Source organism: Mchenga conophoros, linkage group LG10 (assembly GCF_057382185.1).
Source record: "Mchenga conophoros isolate Kocher_MC1m ecotype Shallow Benthic linkage group LG10, M_conophoros_male_GT1.1, whole genome shotgun sequence".
NCBI lineage: Eukaryota > Metazoa > Chordata > Actinopteri > Cichliformes > Cichlidae > Mchenga > Mchenga conophoros.
In genome coordinates this window covers 12,349,600-12,368,768 of record NC_140535.1, presented here as the reverse complement: position 1 = coordinate 12,368,768, position 19,169 = coordinate 12,349,600, and the positions used below count along the sequence as shown (strand labels likewise).

The window sequence follows — 19,169 nt, the reverse complement described above, 5'->3', positions numbered from 1 at the left end:
CGCGCCACTGTCCCAGAAAGAGCTGAGGAGAGTCCCAGATGAGGGCTCACTCAGCAGCCGCGGAGCAGAAGCCAGGGGGAGTTGCAGTGACGCGCCCGTGAGTGGCCCGAGCGAGCCCCAGGCTCCAGGCCCCGATAAGCGGCCGCCAAGGAGTGAGCCGGTGTGTACCTGGACGCCCATCCCCGGACACAAAGAACCACCAACGCACCGATGTCTGAGGGAGTCCGCCACTGGCAGGGGAAGTGGTGGTAGGGGGAGATAGGCCTCCAAACCTTGGAGGGCCTGAGATGTCCCCAGAGAGGTGGCGCCTGACACCCAACCTGACATATAGACACAGAAATACAGGCACACACATATACAAACATCCATTCCCACCCTCATGCTCTCATATGCACTTACTCCACACTCAACCAACGTGGAGACAGACATAAAGAGACGCTGTACACACGATCACACTCCCCAAGCGTACCCTACAAACCGGGTCTAGGTACCCTTGCCCCTGGAGGGGGAACTGCACCCAGACCCAGGTGGTATTACCCTTTTCCCTGCGGTGGGGGGAGGCAGACCGCCCCGACTCCGCAGCAGCAGGGAGGCCCCACACCCCAGACCGCAGTCGGACGGCCAACTCCTCCTCCTAGCCCCCCCCCCGCTCCAGCAGGTCGCAGAGAATGGGGGTGAGAGAAGACTCCAAACCTCCCTCCACCCGCTCATTGTAGTGTTGATGCATGTGTGTTCTAAGGTGCATTTAAAACCCAGGAGGGCATGGAGCTACCTGCCAGAGAGCAGCAGGTAAGCGCATGGTCCCTCCTGCTAGCCCTCAATGTCTACCGGTATGTGTATTTAACCTTGAGAGCACTTTGTTACTAGCGGCCTGTCACAAAAACACATTTTGTATAGTGTTTTTTTTTATTATCTTGTTAATAAAATGTATACAAATGTGTGTGATTAATCACAATGTGTTAGTGTGTAATCACCCTGAGACATGCATGCCTGTCTGTAAGAGTCAGATCTAAAGCCACTTGTGATTTGGAGATGCAGCCTGCAGATTCTGCCCAGATTATCCCAGCTCTCTTCACTATATATCCAGGCTTCACTTATCAAATCTGTAAAATTCAAGGCTGGTCCTTAAAAGTTGCCAACAATGCAAAAACTGCATAGCCACACAAGTCCCAGCGTTTCCCACCGCAGCAGCTGTGAAACGAAAGAGGAGAAAGGATGAATGAGTGTTTGCTTATCGGCTCTCCGCTCTCCCCCAAGCTGGCGTTGTTCTTGGTAGCCATGACAACGGAGATAGTCCCAGCTTTGTAAATACAGGCCCCAACAGCCCAAAAAAGAAAAGAAAAAAAAAGGATTGGGATTCCCTGCGCAGCCCAGGAATCCCCCTAGCAGACTGAAGACACAGATAGGACCTGAACTCAGTGAGTGTGTTCGAGCCGAGGCTCGAACCAGGGCCTGTCTGTGCTTCAAGTTGCCAGGGGCCGGCAAGTGTTCTGCGCCACCTGCCCGCCGTGTAAGCTGTACAAATTTGCTATATTTGACTTCTCTGAATATAAATTATTTTTGAAAAGGCAAAATAATAATTTTAATGTGAGGCAAAACATGTATGGTGCTCGATAAAGATGACACGCCGACTCACTTCTTCTTCTTTCTTTTTTTTGCAAAGTTTGTTTTCATATTAAACCAGTGTCAGTGACGTCATTCTATGCGACTACCACAGTAAAGGAAAAGCCTGGATCTGTACATCTTTTTCTTTTCTTTTTGTTGTCTAAAACACAAAAATCGCGAAACAGTCAGCTCACAAAGTTGCAGGTTGGTGGCAATTTGGCAGAACAGCCAATGACTTAAAACATTTAAGTGCATATATCTTGCCACAAGACATGTGCGCTAAGCTAGCCAAATTAGTTTCTGTTAGCGAATCAAGTTCAAGCTCCTCACATATCATCATCCAGGGTACAGTCATATGCTCATGAGGAGATCCCACGCAGGTAACACTACGGCAGTGCAACAAGTTAAATATGCACACATTTTAAGCTATTTCCTAATATCTAACCATTATGATAAATGTTTGCCTGCAACCGACACAACCAACACAAATGTCATTGAAAAAAACAAAACCCTGTGATCACATGTTTCTGTTTTTCTAGAACAGAAGAAGCACAATTTAAAAAGCCAGTAGTAATAAATCTTTGTTGTTACTGCATGATTCGAATGAAGTACCTGAAGTCTGGCTGGAATAAGAAGTGGTAATCTGTGTACTGTGCTAGTGATCTGCATAATTCACCTCATCTGTTTGGATGGCAGAAGTCGGCTAACTACACAGCTAATTTCATCAGGCTGCTAATGAAACATCTAAAATGATAGATGGTTAACTACACAACGGAAGTAACAGCATTACAATCACTTGATTTAATTACATTTTCCCCCCAAACATTTGATCCAAATTAGCAAAGTACTGCAGCCATCTGAACCTTCTAGGTGTTACATGTTACAGTGTTCCACTCTGGCCAGCTTTGAAAATGGAAAACTCTTTGCGTGGTTTACTCGGTTCTGTAAATAAGGCTCCTTTCATTTGTGAGACTGTATTCCACAGCCAGTTGTCTTCTCTCCCCTTTGGTCCGCCCTTACAAGGTGAAGGTGCTGCCCACCCATGATACCAGCAAGGTGCGTGCAAGTGGATCCGGCCTTAACACCACTGGAGCGCCCACCTCTCTGCCAGTGAAGGTCACCATTGATGCCAAAGATGCAGGTGAGGGACTGCTGGCAGTGCAGATCACTGTGAGTGCATGAACGTGGACCACACAATAATGTATTCAAAGCATTGATATTTAGGTAACAGTTTTTGTTTTCTCCTGAAGGACCCAGAGGGGAAGCCCAAGAAGCAGATATCTGTGACAGCCATGATGGGACCTACCTGGTGTTTTATGTGCCAGACATGACTGACAGATACACCACTCTCATTAAGTACGGAGGAGACAAGATCCCTTATTCACCCTACTGAATCAGGGCTCTGCCCACCGGAGATGCCAGCAAGTGCACTGTCACTGAATGTTGTCCAGTGGCCAGGTAGGACTCACTTCCTTGGTTGCTTATACACTTTTAGTTTTCTTTGAAAACGGCCCTTTAAGTCACTTGATCCATGACTTGAGCGAGCACTCTCCATTTGTTCATTTGATAGTTATTGTAGAAAAGATAAGAAATGATGCTTTAGTCTTTTTGTAAATTATAGTCAAACATACAATAAACTGAGGTATTCCCTTTGGTTAACAGAGCAATCCGATAATAAAAGTGGACAAAGCACATCGAGTTGCCACAAATATCTTTGTATATTACGCAGTGGGGCAAAAAATGAGGTGACCAAATACTTCTTTTCCACCATAATTTGCAAATCAGTTCTTTAAAACTGGGACAAGTTAGAGGTATACCTATGATGAAAATGACAGGCCTCTCTCATATTTTTAAGTGGGAGAACGTGCACAATTGGTGGCTGACTAAATACTTTTTTGCCCCACTGTATTTGATCCTGTCTCCCTCAATACTATTTAATATCTAAATGCTTGATTCATCATATTATAACAAATGTGCTGTTGTAGCTACTGACAGTGAGTTTGATTCCATTTTTTCCATCTACCAAAGAGAAATAATATCTCTTAGTGGCAGGTGGATCACACGTTGATTCTAACACTTTGCATATGACTGGGTAGGATGAGCATTTTATAAGCGCTTGTGTGGTTTTTGTTTATTTAAGGAAATACATCAGTTTCCCTTGTATTTTAAATTTGAGTGAAGATCCTAAATTGGCCCCCACTCTTCACTTTGAGAAAAGGCTAATCTGTCTTATCCCCACATGAGCACAGTCAGATATAATACAGGCTTTCACTCAGGAGCAGGAAGGCTAAAGGCTGTTTAATGTTTGATCTAACTGTGTCAGACATTTGCGTTCTCACGTGCATGGACAATATCTTGAAAACTTCAGAGCTGCAGTGCATGTGTAAAAGTGGTTAGAAAGCAGTGCTTTAACACAGGTTTTGTCTCTTTGCGTAGCTGCTCGGTCCATCCAGACTCCCCTCGATATACAACAGTGATGCCAGCAACTCAAATACAAGCTCTCTCCAAGTGATTCCTTCATCATCAACATCTGCATCCATGATCCATTAGCTCAACAGCAACATCTGTCAGCTGTGCATCCAACTCGGGGGAATCGCCTGCTGTGCTCAGCCAGTGGGCCGCAATTTCTGTGCCTTGTTGATGGCCTCGCTGTATCCTGTGCTGGAGAAAGCTGGTGAGGAGACACTGCTGGTGAGCCAGGCGGCGCTGAGCTCCATGTAGGACATCAGTAAGGCCTGTGGATACACTTCCCTCAAGGAACTGATCAATGAGAACTCTGACTACCTGCTTAATGACATATCACTCAACCTTCAGAGGCTCAGCCAGCATCCACAGGTAGTTATGAGGTGTTTTTGTTTTTAGCCCAAAATGGACACAGAAATGAGTGCTGGAGGGTTTACCCGATTTCCTTCTTTGTCTGCTTAAGCCTGTGCGTCCCTTTCAGTAAGTGATTTGAATCCACCTGACATTCAGAAGGTCGTGGTAGAGCATATCGTACGAAGGCAAGATGTCAAACACATCCAGTCCCAGGTTAGACTCCGTACCTTCTCCGGTAAGGTTCCCAGACCTAACAACAAAACTGATTATGACACGTGGCGCACACAAATTAACCTGCTCCAAAATGACCCCAGCATGTCCCCGCTGCAAATATCCAGAAAGATCCATGAGAGCCTGCTCCCACCAGCAGCTGATATAGTTAAAATGTGTGACTCACAGGTGCTATAGCGTACGGCCACAGCTTCACTCTGAGCTCCATCTCCATAGAGTGCAGACAGTGATATCTGATACTCCTTAAGACACAGGACAACAGTTTATTGAGATATTGTATTTTTTATTTCATAATATGTACTCCAACAACTCAATAGTTCTTCCCCACCTGCCTCAGGTCGCCTCCACTTAGGGAGATCCACTTAATGAGGTAAGAAACATCATCATCATCTGCAGCTTCCCAGCGCACCGTGATGTCACTGTCTGAGAAATTAGTTATCCTAAGGTCTGAAGGAGGAGGCACCTTCACTAGAAGAAAAGAATAATGTGTATGGGAATTTTTTAAAAATGGGAAAGCTACATCTTTATATCTTTCATTATTAATAACATTTACAGTACTGTGCAAAAGTCATGAGCCACACGCTGAAGTATTTCATTGGACATTATCTGTTTTTTCCAATCCTTTTTAATCCAGTTCTTGTACCTGACCATTTTCTGAGTAATGTTTTTTGTTTGTTTGTTTGTGTAAACACTTGTTTGTTTGTTTGTTTGTTTGTGTAAACACTTTGCACTGACCATTATTGGAGAATTAAAAAGCACCTAATTCAAGGAATATGTGTACACATAACAGAAAACTTGGGAAAGAACCAATTTGAAATCTTTAAGCACTTTGTTACTAGCGGCCTGTCACAAAAACACATTTTGTATAGTGTTTTTTTTTTATCTTGTTAATAAAATTTATACAAATGTGTGTGATTAATCACAATGTGTTAGTGTGTAATCACCCTGAGACATGCATGCCTGTCTGTAAGAGTCAGATCTAAAGCCACTTCTTTTTTTTCTTTTTTTCTTTTTTTTTTGCCTGTCCCGTTTGGCTCTTTTACCATCAGAATTGTTGTCTAAAGGCAAAGAAAGATGCCCAACGGATTTACTTTACCAAACTGACCATCCCAGCCTTGCCGTAATGGTCCATTTGATTCACCTTTTATTGTTTATTTTATTTTCACTTGCTGAATACGGGACAGACTTGACTGGGAGAAAGAAAGAGGGAAAGAGAAACAGCTGAGAAGAGGGACGGGGGAGAAGGGCAAAAAACAAAAACCAACAGAATGAGCAGAAAAAAAAAAGAAATAAAAAATGCATATATCGATCACCTGGATCACCTGCTGAGAAAGAAAAAAGAAAACAAGCAGAAGAGAACAAGAGTAATAGAATAAACAGCATCACAATGATATATGGGAATATGACAGTAAATACTAAATATTAAACATTATTGTGCAGCACATAAGATCAACAGAACACAGTGTGCTTTGAGGTAGGAGCCAAAAAGGGTGTAGTTTGTGGGTGTGATCACCCATGTGTACACCTGTGAGCATGGATGCGCTTGTTTTTTTTAAAAAGGTTCCTTCATGTAATGATCTGCTAGAGGGTGTGGGGGGGCCACAGCCCCGTCCTCCAGGGCATGAAGCAGGTATGGAGGAGATCAAAACTCCAGACATCCAGAGGCCCCCAGAACACAAGAGACCAAGGAAGACCAACAGAGGGGCAGCCGCGCCACTGTCCCAGAAAGAGCTGAGGAGAGTCCCAGATGAGGGCTCACTCAGCAGCCGCGGAGCAGAAGCCAGGGGGAGTTGCAGTGACGCGCCCGTGAGTGGCCCGAGCGAGCCCCAGGCTCCAGGCCCCGATAAGCGGCCGCCAAGGAGTGAGCCGGTGTGTACCTGGACGCCCATCCCCGGACACAAAGAACCACCAACGCACCGATGTCTGAGGGAGTCCGCCACTGGCAGGGGAAGTGGTGGTAGGGGGAGATAGGCCTCCAAACCTTGGAGGGCCTGAGATGTCCCCAGAGAGGTGGCGCCTGACACCCAACCTGACATATAGACACAGAAATACAGGCACACACATATACAAACATCCATTCCCACCCTCATGCTCTCATATGCACTTACTCCACACTCAACCAACGTGGAGACAGACATAAAGAGACGCTGTACACACGATCACACTCCCCAAGCGTACCCTACAAACCGGGTCTAGGTACCCTTGCCCCTGGAGGGGGAACTGCACCCAGACCCAGGTGGTATTACCCTTTTCCCTGCGGTGGGGGGAGGCAGACCGCCCCGACTCCGCAGCAGCAGGGAGGCCCCACACCCCAGACCGCAGTCGGACGGCCAACTCCTCCTCCTAGCCCCCCCCCCGCTCCAGCAGGTCGCAGAGAATGGGGGTGAGAGAAGACTCCAAACCTCCCTCCACCCGCTCATTGTAGTGTTGATGCATGTGTGTTCTAAGGTGCATTTAAAACCCAGGAGGGCATGGAGCTACCTGCCAGAGAGCAGCAGGTAAGCGCATGGTCCCTCCTGCTAGCCCTCAATGTCTACCGGTATGTGTATTTAACCTTGAGAGCACTTTGTTACTAGCGGCCTGTCACAAAAACACATTTTGTATAGTGTTTTTTTTTATTATCTTGTTAATAAAATGTATACAAATGTGTGTGATTAATCACAATGTGTTAGTGTGTAATCACCCTGAGACATGCATGCCTGTCTGTAAGAGTCAGATCTAAAGCCACTTGTGATTTGGAGATGCAGCCTGCAGATTCTGCCCAGATTATCCCAGCTCTCTTCACTATATATCCAGGCTTCACTTATCAAATCTGTAAAATTCAAGGCTGGTCCTTAAAAGTTGCCAACAATGCAAAAACTGCATAGCCACACAAGTCCCAGCGTTTCCCACCGCAGCAGCTGTGAAACGAAAGAGGAGAAAGGATGAATGAGTGTTTGCTTATCGGCTCTCCGCTCTCCCCCAAGCTGGCGTTGTTCTTGGTAGCCATGACAACGGAGATAGTCCCAGCTTTGTAAATACAGGCCCCAACAGCCCAAAAAAGAAAAGAAAAAAAAAGGATTGGGATTCCCTGCGCAGCCCAGGAATCCCCCTAGCAGACTGAAGACACAGATAGGACCTGAACTCAGTGAGTGTGTTCGAGCCGAGGCTCGAACCAGGGCCTGTCTGTGCTTCAAGTTGCCAGGGGCCGGCAAGTGTTCTGCGCCACCTGCCCGCCGTGTAAGCTGTACAAATTTGCTATATTTGACTTCTCTGAATATAAATTATTTTTGAAAAGGCAAAATAATAATTTTAATGTGAGGCAAAACATGTATGGTGCTCGATAAAGATGACACGCCGACTCACTTCTTCTTCTTTCTTTTTTTTGCAAAGTTTGTTTTCATATTAAACCAGTGTCAGTGACGTCATTCTATGCGACTACCACAGTAAAGGAAAAGCCTGGATCTGTACATCTTTTTCTTTTCTTTTTGTTGTCTAAAACACAAAAATCGCGAAACAGTCAGCTCACAAAGTTGCAGGTTGGTGGCAATTTGGCAGAACAGCCAATGACTTAAAACATTTAAGTGCATATATCTTGCCACAAGACATGTGCGCTAAGCTAGCCAAATTAGTTTCTGTTAGCGAATCAAGTTCAAGCTCCTCACATATCATCATCCAGGGTACAGTCATATGCTCATGAGGAGATCCCACGCAGGTAACACTACGGCAGTGCAACAAGTTAAATATGCACACATTTTAAGCTATTTCCTAATATCTAACCATTATGATAAATGTTTGCCTGCAACCGACACAACCAACACAAATGTCATTGAAAAAAACAAAACCCTGTGATCACATGTTTCTGTTTTTCTAGAACAGAAGAAGCACAATTTAAAAAGCCAGTAGTAATAAATCTTTGTTGTTACTGCATGATTCGAATGAAGTACCTGAAGTCTGGCTGGAATAAGAAGTGGTAATCTGTGTACTGTGCTAGTGATCTGCATAATTCACCTCATCTGTTTGGATGGCAGAAGTCGGCTAACTACACAGCTAATTTCATCAGGCTGCTAATGAAACATCTAAAATGATAGATGGTTAACTACACAACGGAAGTAACAGCATTACAATCACTTGATTTAATTACATTTTCCCCCCAAACATTTGATCCAAATTAGCAAAGTACTGCAGCCATCTGAACCTTCTAGGTGTTACATGTTACAGTGTTCCACTCTGGCCAGCTTTGAAAATGGAAAACTCTTTGCGTGGTTTACTCGGTTCTGTAAATAAGGCTCCTTTCATTTGTGAGACTGTATTCCACAGCCAGTTGTCTTCTCTCCCCTTTGGTCCGCCCTTACAAGGTGAAGGTGCTGCCCACCCATGATACCAGCAAGGTGCGTGCAAGTGGATCCGGCCTTAACACCACTGGAGCGCCCACCTCTCTGCCAGTGAAGGTCACCATTGATGCCAAAGATGCAGGTGAGGGACTGCTGGCAGTGCAGATCACTGTGAGTGCATGAACGTGGACCACACAATAATGTATTCAAAGCATTGATATTTAGGTAACAGTTTTTGTTTTCTCCTGAAGGACCCAGAGGGGAAGCCCAAGAAGCAGATATCTGTGACAGCCATGATGGGACCTACCTGGTGTTTTATGTGCCAGACATGACTGACAGATACACCACTCTCATTAAGTACGGAGGAGACAAGATCCCTTATTCACCCTACTGAATCAGGGCTCTGCCCACCGGAGATGCCAGCAAGTGCACTGTCACTGAATGTTGTCCAGTGGCCAGGTAGGACTCACTTCCTTGGTTGCTTATACACTTTTAGTTTTCTTTGAAAACGGCCCTTTAAGTCACTTGATCCATGACTTGAGCGAGCACTCTCCATTTGTTCATTTGATAGTTATTGTAGAAAAGATAAGAAATGATGCTTTAGTCTTTTTGTAAATTATAGTCAAACATACAATAAACTGAGGTATTCCCTTTGGTTAACAGAGCAATCCGATAATAAAAGTGGACAAAGCACATCGAGTTGCCACAAATATCTTTGTATATTACGCAGTGGGGCAAAAAATGAGGTGACCAAATACTTCTTTTCCACCATAATTTGCAAATCAGTTCTTTAAAACTCGGACAAGTTAGAGGTATACCTATGATGAAAATGACAGGCCTCTCTCATATTTTTAAGTGGGAGAACGTGCACAATTGGTGGCTGACTAAATACTTTTTTGCCCCACTGTATTTGATCCTGTCTCCCTCAATACTATTTAATATCTAAATGCTTGATTCATCATATTATAACAAATGTGCTGTTGTAGCTACTGACAGTGAGTTTGATTCCATTTTTTCCATCTACCAAAGAGAAATAATATCTCTTAGTGGCAGGTGGATCACACGTTGATTCTAACACTTTGCATATGACTGGGTAGGATGAGCATTTTATAAGCGCTTGTGTGGTTTTTGTTTATTTAAGGAAATACATCAGTTTCCCTTGTATTTTAAATTTGAGTGAAGATCCTAAATTGGCCCCCACTCTTCACTTTGAGAAAAGGCTAATCTGTCTTATCCCCACATGAGCACAGTCAGATATAATACAGGCTTTCACTCAGGAGCAGGAAGGCTAAAGGCTGTTTAATGTTTGATCTAACTGTGTCAGACATTTGCGTTCTCACGTGCATGGACAATATCTTGAAAACTTCAGAGCTGCAGTGCATGTGTAAAAGTGGTTAGAAAGCAGTGCTTTAACACAGGTTTTGTCTCTTTGCGTAGCTGCTCGGTCCATCCAGACTCCCCTCGATATACAACAGTGATGCCAGCAACTCAAATACAAGCTCTCTCCAAGTGATTCCTTCATCATCAACATCTGCATCCATGATCCATTAGCTCAACAGCAACATCTGTCAGCTGTGCATCCAACTCGGGGGAATCGCCTGCTGTGCTCAGCCAGTGGGCCGCAATTTCTGTGCCTTGTTGATGGCCTCGCTGTATCCTGTGCTGGAGAAAGCTGGTGAGGAGACACTGCTGGTGAGCCAGGCGGCGCTGAGCTCCATGTAGGACATCAGTAAGGCCTGTGGATACACTTCCCTCAAGGAACTGATCAATGAGAACTCTGACTACCTGCTTAATGACATATCACTCAACCTTCAGAGGCTCAGCCAGCATCCACAGGTAGTTATGAGGTGTTTTTGTTTTTAGCCCAAAATGGACACAGAAATGAGTGCTGGAGGGTTTACCCGATTTCCTTCTTTGTCTGCTTAAGCCTGTGCGTCCCTTTCAGTAAGTGATTTGAATCCACCTGACATTCAGAAGGTCGTGGTAGAGCATATCGTACGAAGGCAAGATGTCAAACACATCCAGTCCCAGGTTAGACTCCGTACCTTCTCCGGTAAGGTTCCCAGACCTAACAACAAAACTGATTATGACACGTGGCGCACACAAATTAACCTGCTCCAAAATGACCCCAGCATGTCCCCGCTGCAAATATCCAGAAAGATCCATGAGAGCCTGCTCCCACCAGCAGCTGATATAGTTAAAATGTGTGACTCACAGGTGCTATAGCGTACGGCCACAGCTTCACTCTGAGCTCCATCTCCATAGAGTGCAGACAGTGATATCTGATACTCCTTAAGACACAGGACAACAGTTTATTGAGATATTGTATTTTTTATTTCATAATATGTACTCCAACAACTCAATAGTTCTTCCCCACCTGCCTCAGGTCGCCTCCACTTAGGGAGATCCACTTAATGAGGTAAGAAACATCATCATCATCTGCAGCTTCCCAGCGCACCGTGATGTCACTGTCTGAGAAATTAGTTATCCTAAGGTCTGAAGGAGGAGGCACCTTCACTAGAAGAAAAGAATAATGTGTATGGGAATTTTTTAAAAATGGGAAAGCTACATCTTTATATCTTTCATTATTAATAACATTTACAGTACTGTGCAAAAGTCATGAGCCACACGCTGAAGTATTTCATTGGACATTATCTGTTTTTTCCAATCCTTTTTAATCCAGTTCTTGTACCTGACCATTTTCTGAGTAATGTTTTTTGTTTGTTTGTTTGTGTAAACACTTGTTTGTTTGTTTGTTTGTTTGTGTAAACACTTTGCACTGACCATTATTGGAGAATTAAAAAGCACCTAATTCAAGGAATATGTGTACACATAACAGAAAACTTGGGAAAGAACCAATTTGAAATCTTTAAGCACTTTGTTACTAGCGGCCTGTCACAAAAACACATTTTGTATAGTGTTTTTTTTTTATCTTGTTAATAAAATGTATACAAATGTGTGTGATTAATCACAATGTGTTAGTGTGTAATCACCCTGAGACATGCATGCCTGTCTGTAAGAGTCAGATCTAAAGCCACTTCTTTTTTTTCTTTTTTTCTTTTTTTTTTGCCTGTCCCGTTTGGCTCTTTTACCATCAGAATTGTTGTCTAAAGGCAAAGAAAGATGCCCAACGGATTTACTTTACCAAACTGACCATCCCAGCCTTGCCGTAATGGTCCATTTGATTCACCTTTTATTGTTTATTTTATTTTCACTTGCTGAATACGGGACAGACTTGACTGGGAGAAAGAAAGAGGGAAAGAGAAACAGCTGAGAAGAGGGACGGGGGAGAAGGGCAAAAAACAAAAACCAACAGAATGAGCAGAAAAAAAAAAGAAATAAAAAATGCATATATCGATCACCTGGATCACCTGCTGAGAAAGAAAAAAGAAAACAAGCAGAAGAGAACAAGAGTAATAGAATAAACAGCATCACAATGATATATGGGAATATGACAGTAAATACTAAATATTAAACATTATTGTGCAGCACATAAGATCAACAGAACACAGTGTGCTTTGAGGTAGGAGCCAAAAAGGGTGTAGTTTGTGGGTGTGATCACCCATGTGTACACCTGTGAGCATGGATGCGCTTGTTTTTTTTAAAAAGGTTCCTTCATGTAATGATCTGCTAGAGGGTGTGGGGGGGCCACAGCCCCGTCCTCCAGGGCATGAAGCAGGTATGGAGGAGATCAAAACTCCAGACATCCAGAGGCCCCCAGAACACAAGAGACCAAGGAAGACCAACAGAGGGGCAGCCGCGCCACTGTCCCAGAAAGAGCTGAGGAGAGTCCCAGATGAGGGCTCACTCAGCAGCCGCGGAGCAGAAGCCAGGGGGAGTTGCAGTGACGCGCCCGTGAGTGGCCCGAGCGAGCCCCAGGCTCCAGGCCCCGATAAGCGGCCGCCAAGGAGTGAGCCGGTGTGTACCTGGACGCCCATCCCCGGACACAAAGAACCACCAACGCACCGATGTCTGAGGGAGTCCGCCACTGGCAGGGGAAGTGGTGGTAGGGGGAGATAGGCCTCCAAACCTTGGAGGGCCTGAGATGTCCCCAGAGAGGTGGCGCCTGACACCCAACCTGACATATAGACACAGAAATACAGGCACACACATATACAAACATCCATTCCCACCCTCATGCTCTCATATGCACTTACTCCACACTCAACCAACGTGGAGACAGACATAAAGAGACGCTGTACACACGATCACACTCCCCAAGCGTACCCTACAAACCGGGTCTAGGTACCCTTGCCCCTGGAGGGGGAACTGCACCCAGACCCAGGTGGTATTACCCTTTTCCCTGCGGTGGGGGGAGGCAGACCGCCCCGACTCCGCAGCAGCAGGGAGGCCCCACACCCCAGACCGCAGTCGGACGGCCAACTCCTCCTCCTAGCCCCCCCCCCGCTCCAGCAGGTCGCAGAGAATGGGGGTGAGAGAAGACTCCAAACCTCCCTCCACCCGCTCATTGTAGTGTTGATGCATGTGTGTTCTAAGGTGCATTTAAAACCCAGGAGGGCATGGAGCTACCTGCCAGAGAGCAGCAGGTAAGCGCATGGTCCCTCCTGCTAGCCCTCAATGTCTACCGGTATGTGTATTTAACCTTGAGAGCACTTTGTTACTAGCGGCCTGTCACAAAAACACATTTTGTATAGTGTTTTTTTTTATTATCTTGTTAATAAAATGTATACAAATGTGTGTGATTAATCACAATGTGTTAGTGTGTAATCACCCTGAGACATGCATGCCTGTCTGTAAGAGTCAGATCTAAAGCCACTTGTGATTTGGAGATGCAGCCTGCAGATTCTGCCCAGATTATCCCAGCTCTCTTCACTATATATCCAGGCTTCACTTATCAAATCTGTAAAATTCAAGGCTGGTCCTTAAAAGTTGCCAACAATGCAAAAACTGCATAGCCACACAAGTCCCAGCGTTTCCCACCGCAGCAGCTGTGAAACGAAAGAGGAGAAAGGATGAATGAGTGTTTGCTTATCGGCTCTCCGCTCTCCCCCAAGCTGGCGTTGTTCTTGGTAGCCATGACAACGGAGATAGTCCCAGCTTTGTAAATACAGGCCCCAACAGCCCAAAAAAGAAAAGAAAAAAAAAGGATTGGGATTCCCTGCGCAGCCCAGGAATCCCCCTAGCAGACTGAAGACACAGATAGGACCTGAACTCAGTGAGTGTGTTCGAGCCGAGGCTCGAACCAGGGCCTGTCTGTGCTTCAAGTTGCCAGGGGCCGGCAAGTGTTCTGCGCCACCTGCCCGCCGTGTAAGCTGTACAAATTTGCTATATTTGACTTCTCTGAATATAAATTATTTTTGAAAAGGCAAAATAATAATTTTAATGTGAGGCAAAACATGTATGGTGCTCGATAAAGATGACACGCCGACTCACTTCTTCTTCTTTCTTTTTTTTGCAAAGTTTGTTTTCATATTAAACCAGTGTCAGTGACGTCATTCTATGCGACTACCACAGTAAAGGAAAAGCCTGGATCTGTACATCTTTTTCTTTTCTTTTTGTTGTCTAAAACACAAAAATCGCGAAACAGTCAGCTCACAAAGTTGCAGGTTGGTGGCAATTTGGCAGAACAGCCAATGACTTAAAACATTTAAGTGCATATATCTTGCCACAAGACATGTGCGCTAAGCTAGCCAAATTAGTTTCTGTTAGCGAATCAAGTTCAAGCTCCTCACATATCATCATCCAGGGTACAGTCATATGCTCATGAGGAGATCCCACGCAGGTAACACTACGGCAGTGCAACAAGTTAAATATGCACACATTTTAAGCTATTTCCTAATATCTAACCATTATGATAAATGTTTGCCTGCAACCGACACAACCAACACAAATGTCATTGAAAAAAACAAAACCCTGTGATCACATGTTTCTGTTTTTCTAGAACAGAAGAAGCACAATTTAAAAAGCCAGTAGTAATAAATCTTTGTTGTTACTGCATGATTCGAATGAAGTACCTGAAGTCTGGCTGGAATAAGAAGTGGTAATCTGTGTACTGTGCTAGTGATCTGCATAATTCACCTCATCTGTTTGGATGGCAGAAGTCGGCTAACTACACAGCTAATTTCATCAGGCTGCTAATGAAACATCTAAAATGATAGATGGTTAACTACACAACGGAAGTAACAGCATTACAATCACTTGATTTAATTACATTTTCCCCCCAAACATTTGATCCAAATTAGCAAAGTACTGCAGCCATCTGAACCTTCTAGGTGTTACATGTTACAGTGTTCCACTCTGGCCAGCTTTGAAAATGGAAAACTCTTTGCGTGGTTTACTCGGTTCTGTAAATAAGGCTCCTTTCATTTGTGAGACTGTATTCCACAGCCAGTTGTCTTCTCTCCCCTTTGGTCCGCCCTTACAAGGTGAAGGTGCTGCCCACCCATGATACCAGCAAGGTGCGTGCAAGTGGATCCGGCCTTAACACCACTGGAGCGCCCACCTCTCTGCCAGTGAAGGTCACCATTGATGCCAAAGATGCAGGTGAGGGACTGCTGGCAGTGCAGATCACTGTGAGTGCATGAACGTGGACCACACAATAATGTATTCAAAGCATTGATATTTAGGTAACAGTTTTTGTTTTCTCCTGAAGGACCCAGAGGGGAAGCCCAAGAAGCAGATATCTGTGACAGCCATGATGGGACCTACCTGGTGTTTTATGTGCCAGACATGACTGACAGATACACCACTCTCATTAAGTACGGAGGAGACAAGATCCCTTATTCACCCTACTGAATCAGGGCTCTGCCCACCGGAGATGCCAGCAAGTGCACTGTCACTGAATGTTGTCCAGTGGCCAGGTAGGACTCACTTCCTTGGTTGCTTATACACTTTTAGTTTTCTTTGAAAACGGCCCTTTAAGTCACTTGATCCATGACTTGAGCGAGCACTCTCCATTTGTTCATTTGATAGTTATTGTAGAAAAGATAAGAAATGATGCTTTAGTCTTTTTGTAAATTATAGTCAAACATACAATAAACTGAGGTATTCCCTTTGGTTAACAGAGCAATCCGATAATAAAAGTGGACAAAGCACATCGAGTTGCCACAAATATCTTTGTATATTACGCAGTGGGGCAAAAAATGAGGTGACCAAATACTTCTTTTCCACCATAATTTGCAAATCAGTTCTTTAAAACTGGGACAAGTTAGAGGTATACCTATGATGAAAATGACAGGCCTCTCTCATATTTTTAAGTGGGAGAACGTGCACAATTGGTGGCTGACTAAATACTTTTTTGCCCCACTGTATTTGATCCTGTCTCCCTCAATACTATTTAATATCTAAATGCTTGATTCATCATATTATAACAAATGTGCTGTTGTAGCTACTGACAGTGAGTTTGATTCCATTTTTTCCATCTACCAAAGAGAAATAATATCTCTTAGTGGCAGGTGGATCACACGTTGATTCTAACACTTTGCATATGACTGGGTAGGATGAGCATTTTATAAGCGCTTGTGTGGTTTTTGTTTATTTAAGGAAATACATCAGTTTCCCTTGTATTTTAAATTTGAGTGAAGATCCTAAATTGGCCCCCACTCTTCACTTTGAGAAAAGGCTAATCTGTCTTATCCCCACATGAGCACAGTCAGATATAATACAGGCTTTCACTCAGGAGCAGGAAGGCTAAAGGCTGTTTAATGTTTGATCTAACTGTGTCAGACATTTGCGTTCTCACGTGCATGGACAATATCTTGAAAACTTCAGAGCTGCAGTGCATGTGTAAAAGTGGTTAGAAAGCAGTGCTTTAACACAGGTTTTGTCTCTTTGCGTAGCTGCTCGGTCCATCCAGACTCCCCTCGATATACAACAGTGATGCCAGCAACTCAAATACAAGCTCTCTCCAAGTGATTCCTTCATCATCAACATCTGCATCCATGATCCATTAGCTCAACAGCAACATCTGTCAGCTGTGCATCCAACTCGGGGGAATCGCCTGCTGTGCTCAGCCAGTGGGCCGCAATTTCTGTGCCTTGTTGATGGCCTCGCTGTATCCTGTGCTGGAGAAAGCTGGTGAGGAGACACTGCTGGTGAGCCAGGCGGCGCTGAGCTCCATGTAGGACATCAGTAAGGCCTGTGGATACACTTCCCTCAAGGAACTGATCAATGAGAACTCTGACTACCTGCTTAATGACATATCACTCAACCTTCAGAGGCTCAGCCAGCATCCACAGGTAGTTATGAGGTGTTTTTGTTTTTAGCCCAAAATGGACACAGAAATGAGTGCTGGAGGGTTTACCCGATTTCCTTCTTTGTCTGCTTAAGCCTGTGCGTCCCTTTCAGTAAGTGATTTGAATCCACCTGACATTCAGAAGGTCGTGGTAGAGCATATCGTACGAAGGCAAGATGTCAAACACATCCAGTCCCAGGTTAGACTCCGTACCTTCTCCGGTAAGGTTCCCAGACCTAACAACAAAACTGATTATGACACGTGGCGCACACAAATTAACCTGCTCCAAAATGACCCCAGCATGTCCCCGCTGCAAATATCCAGAAAGATCCATGAGAGCCTGCTCCCACCAGCAGCTGATATAGTTAAAATGTGTGACTCACAGGTGCTATAGCGTACGGCCACAGCTTCACTCTGAGCTCCATCTCCATAGAGTGCAGACAGTGATATCTGATACTCCTTAAGACACAGGACAACAGTTTATTGAGATATTGTATTTTTTATTTCATAATATGTACTCCAACAACTCAATAGTTCTTCCCCACCTGCCTCAGGTCGCCTCCACTTAGGGAGATCCACTTAATGAGGTAAGAAACATCATCATCATCTGCAGCTTCCCAGCGCACCGTGATGTCACTGTCTGAGAAATTAGTTATCCTAAGGTCTGAAGGAGGAGGCACCTTCACTAGAAGAAAAGAATAATGTGTATGGGAATTTTTTAAAAATGGGAAAGCTACATCTTTATATCTTTCATTATTAATAACATTTACAGTACTGTGCAAAAGTCATGAGCCACACGCTGAAGTATTTCATTGGACATTATCTGTTTTTTCCAATCCTTTTTAATCCAGTTCTTGTACCTGACCATTTTCTGAGTAATGTTTTTTGTTTGTTTGTTTGTGTAAACACTTGTTTGTTTGTTTGTTTGTTTGTGTAAACACTTTGCACTGACCATTATTGGAGAATTAAAAAGCACCTAATTCAAGGAATATGTGTACACATAACAGAAAACTTGGGAAAGAACCAATTTGAAATCTTTAAGCACTTTGTTACTAGCGGCCTGTCACAAAAACACATTTTGTATAGTGTTTTTTTTTTATCTTGTTAATAAAATGTATACAAATGTGTGTGATTAATCACAATGTGTTAGTGTGTAATCACCCTGAGACATGCATGCCTGTCTGTAAGAGTCAGATCTAAAGCCACTTCTTTTTTTTCTTTTTTTCTTTTTTTTTTGCCTGTCCCGTTTGGCTCTTTTACCATCAGAATTGTTGTCTAAAGGCAAAGAAAGATGCCCAACGGATTTACTTTACCAAACTGACCATCCCAGCCTTGCCGTAATGGTCCATTTGATTCACCTTTTATTGTTTATTTTATTTTCACTTGCTGAATACGGGACAGACTTGACTGGGAGAAAGAAAGAGGGAAAGAGAAACAGCTGAGAAGAGGGACGGGGGAGAAGGGCAAAAAACAAAAACCAACAGAATGAGCAGAAAAAAAAAAGAAATAAAAAATGCATATATCGATCACCTGGATCACCTGCTGAGAAAGAAAAAAGAAAACAAGCAGAAGAGAACAAGAGTAATAGAATAAACAGCATCACAATGATATATGGGAATATGACAGTAAATACTAAATATTAAACATTATTGTGCAGCACATAAGATCAACAGAACACAGTGTGCTTTGAGGTAGGAGCCAAAAAGGGTGTAGTTTGTGGGTGTGATCACCCATGTGTACACCTGTGAGCATGGATGCGCTTGTTTTTTTTAAAAAGGTTCCTTCATGTAATGATCTGCTAGAGGGTGTGGGGGGGCCACAGCCCCGTCCTCCAGGGCATGAAGCAGGTATGGAGGAGATCAAAACTCCAGACATCCAGAGGCCCCCAGAACACAAGAGACCAAGGAAGACCAACAGAGGGGCAGCCGCGCCACTGTCCCAGAAAGAGCTGAGGAGAGTCCCAGATGAGGGCTCACTCAGCAGCCGCGGAGCAGAAGCCAGGGGGAGTT

General features: G+C 44.2%; 3 long non-coding RNA genes across 6 annotated transcripts; all 3 read left to right on the top strand.

Annotated features, from left to right (window-relative positions):
• The first annotated feature begins 1,003 nt into the window (after positions 1–1,003).
• Positions 1,004–6,353, top strand: LOC146565452 (uncharacterized). Of its 2 annotated transcripts, none has more exons than XR_014894116.1 (4): positions 1,004–1,809; positions 2,629–2,746; positions 2,856–3,063; positions 4,042–6,353. It is a non-coding gene; the product is annotated as an uncharacterized LOC146565452 (long non-coding RNA). The 2 variants fall into 2 exon arrangements; XR_014894115.1 differs by having other exon boundaries at positions 1,006–1,985.
• Positions 6,354–7,365: 1,012 nt separating this feature from the next.
• Positions 7,366–12,715, top strand: LOC146565451 (uncharacterized). Of its 2 annotated transcripts, none has more exons than XR_014894114.1 (4): positions 7,366–8,171; positions 8,991–9,108; positions 9,218–9,425; positions 10,404–12,715. It is a non-coding gene; the product is annotated as an uncharacterized LOC146565451 (long non-coding RNA). The 2 variants fall into 2 exon arrangements; XR_014894113.1 differs by having other exon boundaries at positions 7,368–8,347.
• Positions 12,716–13,727: 1,012 nt separating this feature from the next.
• LOC146565450 (uncharacterized) lies at positions 13,728–19,077 on the top strand. Of its 2 annotated transcripts, none has more exons than XR_014894112.1 (4): positions 13,728–14,533; positions 15,353–15,470; positions 15,580–15,787; positions 16,766–19,077. It is a non-coding gene; the product is annotated as an uncharacterized LOC146565450 (long non-coding RNA). The 2 variants fall into 2 exon arrangements; XR_014894111.1 differs by having other exon boundaries at positions 13,730–14,709.
• The last annotated feature ends 92 nt before the right edge of the window (positions 19,078–19,169 follow it).